The following is a 14,842-nucleotide window of genomic DNA, read 5'->3' on the forward strand; positions in this document are numbered from 1 at the left end:
ATGGTGATACATCTCCAACACATCTATATTTTTTGACCCTAAGCTTGGGGATGCCCAAGGCACCCCAGCCAAGGTAATATTCAAGGAATACTCAAGCGTCTAAGCTTGGGGATGCCCAGAAGGCATCCCCTGTTTTGTCTTCAACACTATCGGTATACCTCACTTGGAGCTATATTTTTATTCTTCACATGATATGAGTTTTGCTTGGAGCGTATTTTTGTTTTGTGTGATGTTTGATACAATCCTTCGGTCTAATTTTTTTGATTTGGAGAGAGTCTCTACATAGCTACCTATTTACTTAACCACTCTTTGTTCTTCACTTACATCTTTTGAAGTAGTTTATTGCTTACTCTTGTGCCTCACTTATACCCCAAGAGTAAATTTTTGAGTGAATTGAGTATCATAAATTTGAAATTATATATGGTTCATATTCTTGTCTCATGGGAAGTAGTTACTTCACATGAGAGTGTAGAAAATAATATCTATTGGAATTTTAAAAACATAGCATTGGTCATACAGATAATTCATGAAAGAATAATGAAGGAAGAGAGATTTCACATGCAAATATATTATCTTGGACATCTTTTACTATTGTGAACCCTCCTTAATTATTTTCAAACTTCATCAAATAGTTGATATTGGACAAGACAAGTATGAGTTATGTTTATGTATATGTATATTTGCATAGAAGTTATATTGTCATGGATCCTCCAACATGTGGTGCTTGCTCATAATATTTTGGTAGCGAAAAATTCCTCATTAAGTATAGATACTACTTATGCATCCAAATATCCTTGAACCGAGTTTCTTGTTATGAGAGTCCATCATATCTACCCATTGGATTAAATAAGATCCTTCAAGTAAGTTGTCATTGGTTCAAAGTAATAAAAAAATTGCTCATAAATATGTATGATCTTTTATTGTAAGGGAAAATAAGCTTTATATGAACTTATGATGGTGATGTAATAAAAGTAATGAATTGCTCAATAAAGGTTGCTACCAAAAGGGGCACTATAAAGTGATGTTCTTTTGCATTAAGAGTTTGCACACCCAAAAAATCAGAAGTGCATGACAACCTCTACTTCCCTATGTGAAGGGTCTATCTTTATCACTTAAGCTTTACTTTTATGCAAGAGTCAATATTTACTCATATTCCAATCTTGTAGGGTTGTTTTGCTATAGGGGTGGTGCCTGGTTTCAAGTCGATGATGAATTCGACAGCTCTAGCAGGGGGAATCCCTGGAAGTTCTTCCGGAAAGACGTCTTGGAATTCACGAATGACAGGAATGTTTTCAATGCCCTCGAGTGGTGCAGCGTTCAACGCATTCAAGGCATAAAGTCGTACCTCGATGTTCTGAACTAGATGAGCTTGGTAGGTAATTATTTCATCAGAAGGGTGTAGAAGATGGACGGTCTTAGTAGCACAAACTATAGAAGCAGTATGCGCTTTCAACCAATCCATTCCCAGAATGAGATCAATGCTACAGGACTTCGTTACGATGTGAGAGACAAGGAATTCCAGTCCTTCGATTTCAACGGGGACGTCGTTGCAAATCGTGGAGGTCCGACATTGGCCGCGGGAGTGTGTACAAATAGCGAAGTGTTCATGTCCTCACATTTAATGTCGTGCAAGCATGCAAAATCTTCTGACATGAATGAATGTGATGCACCTGTATCAAATAAAACAGATGTTGGTACTGAATTTACGAGGAGTGTACCCATCATAGTAGCAGGCTGGTCTAGAACTTCAGTCAGATCAACATGGTTGGCATGAACACGACCATTAGACCTGGCATTGTTGTTGCGAGGTTGGTTGCTTCCACGGCCATGTAACACCCCTCATGTAACTTTCCCAATTTGTACTCCAACTCTTGCCGTTTCCGGCGTTAAGTTATTTTATTTTCTCGGGTTCGGGTCTTTGTCTCCGTGTGTTGTTATCGTTGTCATGCATCTCATATCATGTCATCATGTGCATTGCATTTGCATACGTGTTCATCTCATGCATTCGAGCATTTTCCCCGTTGTCCGTTTTGCATTCCGGCGCTTCATTCTCCTCCGGTGGCCATTTCTAGCTTTCTTTCATGTGTGGGGGTTAAACATTTCCGGATTGGGCCGAGACTTGCCAAGCGTCCTTGGTTTACTACCGGTAGACCGCCTGTCAAGTTTCGTATCATTTGGACTTCGTTTGATACTCCAACGTTTAACCGAGGGACCGAAAAGGCCTCGTGTGTGTTGCAGCCCAACACCCTTCCAATTTGGCCCAAAACCCACCTAAATCTGCTCCATCATCTAGAGCATTCGATCACGATCGCGTGGCCAAAAACCGCACCTCATTTGGAGCTTCCTAGCTCCCTCTACCCCTATATATAGATCCCCACATTCCAAATCCCGGGCGAAACCCTAGAAATCGTCCCCCGCGCCACGCCGGACAAAATCCCGCCACCGGACTTTGTCCACCCCGCCGTCCGCCGCCACGTGGCGCCCTCTCATAGGCCGCGCTGCCCTCGCCCCATATCGCCTGTCCCCGCCGCCGCGCGGCCCGGGGAGCCCGGAGCCGGCCTCCGCGGGCCTATCCGCGCGCACCGCCCGCACCATCGCCCCGTCGCATCTCCTACCTCGCACCGCCGCCTCCCAGCCGGCGCGTGCGCCGCCGCCCGCCTCCTTGCCGGCGATCGCCGCCCTTCTCCGCCCGACGTCGTCCGCCGCCTCGCCGCCTCCTCCGACCACCGGAGCCGCCTCGCTGCCGGCTAGATCCGGCGTCCCCACGCCCGGATCCGGCGCCCGCGCCCCTCTCCGGCCACCGCGGCCCTCCACTCCGGCGAAACCCCAGCGGACCTCGGTTTCCACGCTTCGGATCTGAGATCTGGTTTTTTTTAGGGTTGACTTTTCTCAGAAAACCCTAGCTCATATGCCCTTGTTCATCGCATCGTATCTCCGCATCCGTAACTCCGTTTTGGCATATAGCATATCAAAATGTTCGCCTCAGAGAGTACATCATTTCATTCCATTGCATCATTTTCATTTGAGTTCATCTTGATGCCCAAAATGCTGTTAGAAGGAGGCTACTTGAGTTAATTGTCAGATCTGCTACTCCATTTAGGCATTTGTCATTTTTGCCATGATTATTGTGTGCATGATATGCCCTGATGCTCTACATATGTTTTGTTAAGGGTTTTGTCATCTTTCCAGAGGTGCAACCCATGTATTTTTATGATGTGTGTGGTGACTAGCACAAGCTTGCCAAGTGAGGCACTTGGTAATTCTGATTTCAGGGACTTAGCATTTCCACTAAGTCCTTGAGCTGTTTATCTCATGTTGCCATATGTTCATGTTGTTTCCGAGTGATCCGTGCCTCTTTTGAGGATGATCAGTAAGAATGTTTTATTAATATTGTAGTGCTCTATCCATCCATGTCTTTGTTTGCAATTATGGAGCACCCTAGCTTGAGTCAATCGAGCTCTACTTTTGCTACTTTGTGAATCTGGGCAGATTGTCAACTTGTTTGCAATTTTGCCGATGATATTGTAGTTGAGCCATGCATGCTATGCTATTGTTCTTGCCATGTCTAGCTTGAATTTTGTGTGTTCTTGATAGATGTATGCTTAGCTTTTCATGACTTGCTCCGTAGTGAGTGCATCGAGCTTGTGAATATGCCTACTTGAGTTATATTTCAGCATGTGCCAGTTTTCATTAAGTCTGAAAACTAATTGTGCTTTTGCTATGTTCACATGCTTGTTAGTATATTTTCTGATCCCTTTTGGCTTAAGGTCACTAAGGGACTTTTGTTAAGATTCTTGAGTAGCTCCATGCCATGTTTTACTTTGCCATGTTCAGGTCCTGTAGCATGTAGTTTTGTTGCTCCGAAGAGTGCTACTTGATCTGAAATTTCAGACAAGTGTTAATTTCACTAAGTCTAAGATCTGTTTACCATATGCATTTTTGCCATGCTTGTTTGAACCCGTTAATGGATGAATTAGCCGTAGATCAGTGCTAGACTTATGTTAAGCATCTTGAATGCATCCCTGCCGTGTATTTTGTTGTCATGTTTGGGTGCTATAGCATGTTCATCTCATTGCATTTAGATGACCACTTGCTGTAAATCACAGACCGGTGTCATATTTGAATCGCTTGCCATTTCCAAACCGTAACTCCGATTCCGGCGTTCTTTATATCGTTTTCAAGCGATTTCATCTCATCTTTCCAGTGGTACACTTGGATTCCTAAGTTGAGGCCAGGTTCATGCATTCCCTGTCATATTTTGCATATGCATCCCGCACCGCATCCCGCATAGCATATCATCATTGCATCATATTGTTTGATCCTTGCACGTGGTTGATTGTATCCTTGTTGCTTGTTTGTCTTGTTTGGGTAGAGCCGGGAGACGAGTTCGCTAACGAGGAGCCCGTTGAGTTTGCTTTCGAGGATCCAGTCAACTCTGACAACTTTGCAGGCAAGATGATCATACCCTTGAAATCACTACTATCTTTGCTATGCTAGTTTGCTCGCTCTTTTGCTATGCCAATGCTACGATGCCTACCATTTGCTTTCAAGCCTCCCAAATTGCCATGTCAAACCTCTAACCCACCATGTCCTAGCAAACCGTTGATTGGCTATGTTACCGCTTTGCTCAGCCCCTCTTATAGCGTTGCTAGTTGCAGGTGAAGATTGGAGGTCGTTCCTTGTTGGAACATTTATTTACTTATTGGGATATCATTATATTGCCATGTTATCTTAATGCATCTATATACTTGGTAAAGGGTGGAAGGCTTGGCCTCTCGCCTAGTGTTTTGTTCCACTCTTGCCGCCCTAGTTTCCGTCATATCGGTGTTATGTTCCCGGATTTTGCGTTCCTTACGCGGTTGGGTTATAATGGGAACCCCTTGATAGTTCGCCTTGATTAAAGCTTTTCCAGCAATGCCCAACCTTGGTTTTACCATTTGCCACCTAGCCTCTTTTTCCCTTGGGTTTTCGGAGCCCGAGGGTCATCTTATTTAAACCCCCCCGGGCCAGTGCTCCTCTGAGTGTTGGTCCAAATAGAGCCACTTGCACCGCCACCTCGGGGCAACTCGAGGGTTGGTTTTAGTTGTACATAGTGTTCATCTGAGTGTGCCCTGAGAAAGAGATATGTGCAGCTCCTATCGGGATTTGTCGGCACATTCGGGCGGTGTTGCTGGATTAGTTTTAACCTGTCGAAATATCTTGAAGAACCGAGGTACCGAGTCTGATCAGAATGTCTCGGGAGGAGGTCTATTCCTTCGTTGACCGTGAGAGCTTGTCATGGGCTAAGTTGGGACTCCCCTGCAAGGATTTGAACTTTCGAAAGCCATGCCCGCGGTTATGGGCAGATGGGAATTTGTTAATGTCCGGTTGTAGATAACTTGAACCTTAATTTAATTAAAATGAATCAACCATGTGGGTTATCATGATGGCCTCTTCTCGGCGGAGTCCGGGAAGTGGACACGGTGTTGGCGTAATGTTTGCGCAGGTTGCTCTCTAGTTTCTCACTCGCGCTTTGCCTCCTCTTCTCGCTCTCTTTTGCGAATAAGTTAGCCACCATATATGCTAGTCGCTTGCTGCAGCTCCACATATATATTTACCTTGCCTTTTCTATTAAGCTTAAATAGTCTTGATCGCGAGGGTGCGAGATTGCTGAGTCCCTGTGGCTCACAGATTACTATTACACCAGATGCAGGTCCAGATGATTCCGCTCCAGGTGACGCGCTCGAGCTCAAGTGGGAGTTTGACGAGGACTCTCAACGTTACTATGTTTCCTTTCCTGATGATCAGTAGTGGTGCCCTGTTGGGGGTGATCGGGACCGTGTCGCATGTTGGGTTATCTTTTATTTTGGCGCCGTAGTCGGGCCATGAGTGTTTGGATGATGTATGTTATTTATGTACTTGATTGACGTGGCGAGTGTAAGCCAACTAGGTTATCCCTTTTATTATCTATATTACATAGGATGTTTGTGATGATTACCTGACTTGCGACATATGCCTTCAATGCGATTATGCCTCTAAGTCGTGCCTCGACACGTGGGAGATATAGTCGCATCGAGGGTGTTACAAGATGGTAATCAGAGCCTTCCCCGACCTTAGGAGCCCCATTGCTTGATCGTTTTTAGCAGCCGAGTTGTGTCTAGAAAAATGTTTTGAGTCATTTAGGAATTATATATCGGAGAGTTTAGGAATTCTTTTTACTTCCCAGTCTCCTCATCGCTCTGGTAAGGCATCCTGACGTAGAGTTTTGACTCTTCTCTTCTCAAATTTCACAAAAAAAAAATTAGGATCACACGAGTATCTTGGAATCGTTCCGATGGTTTTATGATGAGAATATTGTCTTGGTGCCTCCTGTCAGGGGTTTGAGCTCGGAGGTGTTGTCATCATAATTTTATCGTTGCAATTCTGGAATACCTGAGTTTAGTACGCCGACATCGAAAATCTCTTTTATGCAGTTCGTTGGTGAGATAACCTCGACGCCACCCAGTACTGGGGCGGGAGTTCGGGAGTATCGCCATAACTTGTATAACGGATGCTTTTCGAAGGTTGAGGTAGATGGTTTCCGAAGTTTTTCTCGGTTATGTGTTGAAGGATGGATACAGCTGGATGTAGGATTTGCTAGATTTGGGTGAGATATTATGCTTCCCCTGTATCCCCAACACCTGATTGCATAACCGGAAAGGTTTGGGAGTTTCATAGGTGGGAATTCTCGTAGCTCTAGTTCTTCTTCCACGAATATTGGTTTGAGATTGGGATTTCTTACCGATTATTCGTTCTTGATCCGTACCTTGTTGATTTATTTCTCTACCTTAATTCTTCGTGGCTTCTCAATTTATGGATATGTGACCATTTCAAGAGGAATGCATTCGTTCATTTTGTTCGGATGTGAAGACTATATGTTGCAATTTTCATTCCGTTGGATTCAGCTTCATTTTATTTGTCTATGTGCTAACGGTGGTCAACCTCTTCAGGATGGCTCCCGCTAAGAGCACCAGTCAGAATCAGAATCAAGATCCGCCACCACCTCCACCTCCTCCGGAGGCATGGCAAGCTGTGATGGCCACTACCAATGCAAACACACAGTTGTTCACGCAAATTCTCCAAGAGCGCAATCAAGGTAACCAAGGGAATCAAGGCAACAATCAGAATCATTTTGCTACACTCAACCAGTTCCTTGCTAATGGGCCAAAGACTTTCAGCAATTGTGTTGAGGCAACCGATGCTGACGATTGGCTTGTGGATCTATGCAAGCATTTCGAGTGCAGTAACGTCAGGCCTGAGGATTTCGTCAAGTTCGCTTCCTTCCAACTCAAAGAGCAAGCTGCAGAATGGTTCCAGCAGTACAAGGATTCCAGGGGTGGACGTGTTATCACTTGGGATGAATTCCGTCAAGATTTCCGAGCTCATCATATCCCTCAGAGCGTGGTTGAAAGTAAGCGTGAGGAATTCCGCAACCTGAAGCAAGGCTCTTTTTCTGTCTATGACTACAACAAGTTGTTTCAGAAGCTTGCCCGCTTTGCCAAGCAGGACATACCTGATGAGAAGAGCATGATATACTAGTTCAGGGGTGGTCTCAGAGAAGAAATTCAGCTAGCTCTTGTTCTCTTTGAGCCCTTGAGGTACGATGAGTTTTACAACATGGCAGTGAAGCAAGAGGCGCTCAGTTGAGGTGTGATGCTTCTAAGAAGCGAGTCAGAGATGTTACTCCTTCTTCCTCTACTCAAGTGGCCAAGCAGCAGAAGTATTGGCTTCCTCCTCCTCCGTTCCGTCAGCCGTATCAGCAGAAGAGCAAAGGTGGCAGTGGTTCTTCCCACCCACCCAACCCTGGCTTTCAGAACAAGACTTCGTCTCAAGCTCCAAGATCGAGTGCTCCGTACCACCGTCCGCTTTCAGAGGTCACGTGAAACAAGTGCCAACAGAAGGGTCACTATGCCAACAAGTGTCTCAACTAGAGGCGTCTTCCTCCTCCTCTTGTCAGATCGGCAAGTACAGTTGTGGTCAAGCATAACCCCAAGCACGCCAAGGTCAACTTGATGAATGCAGCTCAGGCAGAGGACTCATCAGATGTCATCATGGGTAACCTTCCTGTTAATGATATTCCAGCTAAAGTTCTTTTTGACACGGGTGCATCGCATTGTTTCATCTCGAGGCCGTTTTCATCTAAGCATGGTTTGGCTTTGCAAATTTTGCCTAGTCCATTAGCAGTTGTCTCTCCCGGTAGGCGCATGCATGCTAACTCCATTGCTCCGGATGTTACTATCACCTTGGGTGACTACAAGTTTCTGGCTTCTCCAACGGTTCTTGGTGAATCGGATATTGATCTTATTCTCGGAATGGATTGGCTTTCTAAGCACAAGGCACATCTTGATTGTGCTGCAAGGCAGATTCAATTGACTCATTCGTCTGAGGATGTAATTGTCTTTGCCGCTCGTGATGATACCATCCGTCTGTTTTCTCTCAATGAGAAGGGTGAACTGGATGCTATCTCGCAAATTCCAGTTGTTTGCGAATATCAAGATGTCTTTCCAGAAGAGCTTCCAGGAATGCCTCCGCACCGGCCAGTTGAATTCGTCATTGATCTTGAGCCCGGTACGGAACTTGTGTGCAAGCGTCCTTACAAGCTCGGACCTGAAGAGTTGAAGGAGCTGAAGAAACAACTCGATATTCAAGAAAGAATGGGTCTCATCCGGCCTAGTTCTTCTCCGTGGGGTTGTGGTGTTCTTTTTGTGAAGAAGAAGGATGGAACGGACCGACTTTGTGTTGATTACTGTCCATTGAAAAAGAAGACCATCAAGAACAAATACCCACTTCCCAACATCAACGAGCTGTTCGAACAACTCAAATGTGCCCAAGTATTCTCCAAGCTTGATCTCCATATGGGTTATCATCAGATTCGAATCCGTGAACAAGATATTCCCAAGACGGCTTTCAGGACAAGCTATGGTTCATATGAATACACTGTCATGTCTTTTGGCCTCGTCAACGCTCCTCCAACGTTCTCTCGCATGATGAACTTCATTTTCAACGCCTACACCAATGACTTCGTTTTGGTCTATCTCGACGACATTCTGGTTGCGCAGGTTGCTCTCTAGTTTCTCGCTCGCGCTTTGCCTCCTCTTCTCGCTCTCTTTTGCGAATAAGTTAGCCACCATATATGCTAGTCACTTGCTGCAGCTCCACATATATATTTACCTTGCCTTTCCTATTAAGCTTAAATAGTCTTGATCGCGAGGGTGCGAGATTGCTGAGTCCCTGTGGCTCACAGATTACTATTACACCAGATGCAGGTCCGGATGATTCCGCTCCAGGTGACGCGCTCGAGCTCAAGTGGGAGTTCGACGAGGACTCTCAACATTACTATGTTTCCTTTCCTGATGATCAGTAGTGGTGCCCTGTTGGGGGTGATCGGGACCGTGTCGCATGTTGGTTATCTTTTATTTTGGCGCCGTAGTCGGGCCATGAGTGTTTGGATGATGTATGTTATTTATGTACTTGATTGACGTGGCGAGTGTAAGCCAACTAGGTTATCCCTTTTATTATCTATATTACATGGGATGTTTGTGATGATTACCTAACTTGCGACATATGCCTTCAATGTGATTATGCCTCTAAGTCGTGCCTCGACACGTGGGAGATATAGTCGCATCGAGGGTGTTACAGGCCAGCTGCAGGGAGGGCTAGTTGATTCTGGTTCTGAAGGCAGTTCCTGGCGAGGTGACCTGGTTGGCCACACTTGTAGCACAGACCATTATTGGGAGTGGGAACAGGAGCTCGGGGTGGTGGAGCTGGAAGTCTCGGCTGCCTAGTTGGTGGGGGAGGCAGACACGGTGCAGCATAGGACTGCCTTGGAGCAGGTGCAGTTGGCTGGTACATGATGTTGGGAATCCATATCCTACGCTTCTGCGAGGACGGGCCCGAAGATGAGCCCGTGTCACGGTTGCGCCTGTGAGAGGTCTGGTGTTCCTGCATACCAGTTTCAACATTGATGGCCTTGTTCACAAAGGTGGCGAAATAAGCAAAGTCATGCACTAGAAGTGCGAGCTTGATGTCAGCTTGAAGGCCATCACGGAACTTCTCCTGTCTGCGTGCATCAGTTGCAATGTCTTCTTCAGCATAGCGGGACAAATCCAGAAACTCCCACTGATAAGCTTCCACAGTTTTGTGGCCTTGGGTGAGGTTGCGAAACTCGTGCTTCTTCCGGTCCATGACTCCCTGAGGAATGAAGCGGGCATGAAAAGTAGCTTGGAAGTCTGGCCAGGTGATGATTGTTCCTACCGACAGAGTACGCCTGTGGCTGTCCCACCATTGAGCAGCGGGTCCTTTCAGGAAGAAGGAAGCAAAGGTGACATAGCTGGCCGGGGCTACATCAGCAGATTCCATCTCATACGTGATGTCACGGAGCCAGTCATCAGCATCCAGAGGCTGAGTTGAGCTGCGATACACAGTTGGGTGGAGGCGCATGAAATTCTGCAGAGTCACTTGGGTTGGCTGTTGGTTCATATTGGGGCGAGGAAACTGAGCCATAATATTCTCCATGAACTGGCGATTCAGCTCGAACTGTTGCATCATCCCAGCCATGTACTCAGACGGTGGTGGGGGATGGCCACCACGACCACGACCACCCGGTCTAACCATCCTGTTATATAACAAGGGTAGTTCAGCATTGAGAAATTGCAAGGACAAGAACCATCCATGATGAAACATGCATAATGAAAGGAACACGATAGATACTACATAGTAATTGGCATATCTTACAAAAGAGATCATGCATAGAGTTCGATACACATAGTTCAGTACATAAACTAAGAACATCATAGGCGGCACGTAGGCTCGCGGTGAATGCATCTAACAATAACAAGCAAACCTACATCGGTCCCAGGAGGAACTGTGGAGGTAGGTGTAGCCTGACAGCTGGTAGTGACGCGACGGGAAGTCCTCCACGTGAGTAGGCTGGGGTCCGCGGATACTCTGGTGCGGAACCCGGCGCGCAGGTGGCAGAAGAGGACCAAGTGTGGGAGAGTAGCTTCCCACATCTGGCCAGCCGACGCCCTGGGGCATCACGGTCCTGGCAGGGGAGATCATAGAACGCGACAAATCACCAGATCGTACAGAGGGGTGCAACAGCGTCAGAGCATGGTACAAGTGCTGACGGGTGGTGTACAACTCGTGGCGAAGAGCTCGGTTAGCTCTATCCAGCCCATCAGCATGCAGAACCAGGTTCTGATGATAGAAGGGCTCTCGGGTGACAGCGGAGTAGGCAGCAGTGTAGTACCCCTCCGCACCAACATCGGATGCAATAGCAATGTGCCTGAAAGGGGAGGTGTCCAACTCCCGACTCTCCACGAAGACATGTCAGAGCAGCATAAGCAGCATCATGGACCGCCATGTCATAGTCACTCCAACACCATGAGCAGTGTGCAGCACGATAGTGGAGTCATACTCCCGAGAGTAGAGGTGGACGATGGCACGGTACTGCTCCTGGTTGAAGTCCTGGTACTCCTCGTAGACGGTGTACTCAGGGTGCCAGCGATAACCCAGATAGGTCATCATCTCAACCAACACAACAGGCGATCCTGAGGCACCAATGGCCGTCGTGTGGCGCATGACCTGTCTCGTGGGTTCCATCTGAAAACAAAAATGTTTCAAAGGAGTCAAATGTCAGTGTGGATAATGTTCAATATACTACTCTGAGGAATAGCTAGGGCTTATCCAACTTTGGGGTGAACGTGATCACGGGATCCTAATGTTAGAGTTAGTAAATTCGTTTAACCCGAGTAGAAGAGAGTTCAGAGTCCCAGAGTAAGGATTGAGGAGTAAAGGATCCTAATACCACCCAAATGGCGACGTGGGCCCATGAACCACAGGTCCCAGGATCAAAACCTGTCTCTAATACCAACTTGTGATGCCCCCGATTCAATCGTACACTAATCATACACGCAAATGTATACGATCAAGATCAAGGACTCACGGGAAGATATCACAACACAACTCTACAAATAAAATAAGTCATACAAGCATCATATTACAAGCCAGAGGCCTCGAGGGCTCGAATACAAGAGCTCGATCATAGACGAGTCAGCGGAAGCAACAATATCTGAGTACAAACATAAGTTAAACAAGTTTGCCTTAAGAAGGCTAGCACAAACTGGGATACAGATCGAAAGAGGCGCATGCCTCCTGCCTGGGATCCTCCTAAACTACTCATGGTCGTCGTCAGCGGCCTGCACGTAGTAGTAGGCACCTCCAGTGTAGTAGGAGTCGTCGTCGACGGCATCGCGCTCTTGGGCTCCATCGTCTGGTCGCGGCAATCGAGTATAGAAAGGAGGAAAAGGGGGAGCAAAGCAACTGTGAGTACTCATCCAAAGTACTCGTAGGCAAGGAGCTACACTACATATGTATGCATTGATATCAAATGGAAAAGGGGTAACATATGTGGACTGAACTGCAGAAAGCCGAAATAAGAGGGGGATAGCTAGTCCTATCGAAGACTATGCTTCTGGCCACCTCCATCTTGCAGCATGTAGAAGAGAGTAGATGGTAAGTTCACCAAGTAACATCGCATAGCATAAACCTAACCGATGATCCTCCCCTCGTCGCCCTGTGAGAGAGCGATCACCGGTTGTATCTGGCACTTGGAAGGGTGTGTTTTATTAAGTATCCGGTTTTAGTTGTCATAAGGTCAAGGTACAACTCCAAGTCGTCCTGTTACCGAAGATCACGACTATTCGAATAGATTAACTTCCCTGCAGGGGTGCACCACATTTCCCAACACGCTCGATCCCCTTTGTCCGGACACACTTGTCTGGGTCATGCCCAGCCTCGGAATATCAACACGTCGCAGCCCTACCTAGGCACAACAGAGAGGTCAACACGCCGGTCTAAATCCTATGGCGCAGGGGTCTGGGCCCATCGCCCATTGCACATCTGCATGTTGCGTGAGCGGCCGGAGAGCAGATCTAGCAACCTCCATTACAAAGGAAGTTGCGTTACGCGGTCCAACCCGGCGCGCGCCGCTCAGTCGCTGACGTCAAGAAGGCTTCGGCTGATACCACGACGTCGAGTGCCCATAACTGTTCCCGCGTAGTTGGTTAGTGCGTATAGGCCAGTGGCCAGACTTAGATCAAATACCAAGATCTCGTTAAGCATGTTATTTTGACATAACCGCGGACGCCGACCAGGGCCAGGCACACCTCTCTCCTAGGTGGTCTCAACCTGCCCTGTCGCTCCGCCTCAAAGTATTAGTCGGGGGCCATCGAGAACCCAGGCCCACCACTACCTGGGTGGAACCGCCTGCCCCTTCAGCCCCCAACATCGGAATCACTTGCGGGTACTCAACAAGCCAACCCGACTTTAGTCACAACATGTATAGTATGTATGTATAGTATATACCCGTGATCAACACCCGACATGATCACGGCCCGATAGTATAGCATGGCAGACTGACAAGAATGTAGGTCCACTGATGGTAATCTAGCATCCTATACTAAGCATTTAGGATTGCGGGTAAGGTATCAACAGTTGTAGCAACAATAACAGGCTATGCATCAGAATAGGATTAACGGAAAGCAGTAACATGCTACACTACTCTAATGCAAGCAGTAAAGAGAGATTAGGCGATATATGGTGATCAAGGGGGGGGGGCTTGCCTGGTTGCTCTGGCAAGAAAAAGGGGGTCGTCAACAGCGTAGTCGATCGGGGCACCAGCAGCGGCGTCAGTCTCGTAGTCTACCAGAGAGAAGAGGGGGAAGAAACAATGAATACAATGCAAACAGATGCATAACGGTGCATGACATGTCAAGTAGCGGTGCTAGGTGTGCCCTAACGCGGTATGAGGTGATACCGGTGCAGGGGGGAAACATCCGGGAAAATATCCCCGGTGTTTTGCATTTCCGGACAGATGAACCGAAGGGGGAAAGTTGCATGTTCGCTATGCTAGGGATGCGTGCCGGACGAACGGGCTGGGTGTCCGGATTCGTCTCGTTGTTCTGAGCAACTTTCATGTACAAAGTTTTTCCATCCCAGCCACGGTTTATTTTATATTGATTTTAAAAGATTTAAATCATTTTAGCATTTATTTAATTAATTTAATTCAACATTATCCAGAACACTGCACGCTGACGTTAGCATGACATCAGCAGTCAACAGAGGAGTTGACTGGTCAACTGACGTGTGGGTCCCATTCGTCATTGACTGTTTAGTCTAATTAGGGTTTAACTAATCTAATTACGGTTTAATTAAACTAACTAGTTAATTAGATTAATTAAACATGATTTATTAACTTAATTAAATTATTTATTTATTTATTTATTTATTTATTTATTTAATGAAACGTTCTCAGGTGGGTCCCTGTGTCATAGGCAGGGGGTTCTTAGCGGGCAAACGGGTGAACGGGTGCGTGTGCTCGCACTCGTGGCCACGAGAGGCGAGGGTGAGCGCGCCCGGAGCCCCGGTGGACGGCGACGGCGGGAGCAGCGCCGGGAGCGGGGAGTAGCGGGGCCGGGGCGACGACGCGTGGCTTGGCACCAGTGGTCGTGGCCGCGGCATGGTGGCAACGGCGCTGGTGGAGACGAGCGCGGCCGGCCGGCCGTAGGGATGCGGCGGGCGAGGCCAAGGGAAGGCGCGGGAGGAGCGTCAAGCGGTGTCGAAGCGGGGACCGAACCGGGCAGCGGCGGTGAGCAACGCTGGCGCGAGCGGCAGCGCAGGCGAGTGGAGGCGGCGGCTGCGGGGTGGAGCCGTCATGGGCGCGGGGAGGCTGGCGGGGCGATAGCGGCGCGGCGCGGCTCGACAGGTGCGGTCAGAGGACGCTAGCAGGGTGCGGGCGAGCGGAGGCAGCTGCGCTGCAGTG

The sequence above is a fragment of the Triticum aestivum genome, chromosome 6A (genome assembly GCF_018294505.1).
Source record: "Triticum aestivum cultivar Chinese Spring chromosome 6A, IWGSC CS RefSeq v2.1, whole genome shotgun sequence".
Classification (NCBI taxonomy): Eukaryota; Viridiplantae; Streptophyta; class Magnoliopsida; order Poales; family Poaceae; genus Triticum; species Triticum aestivum.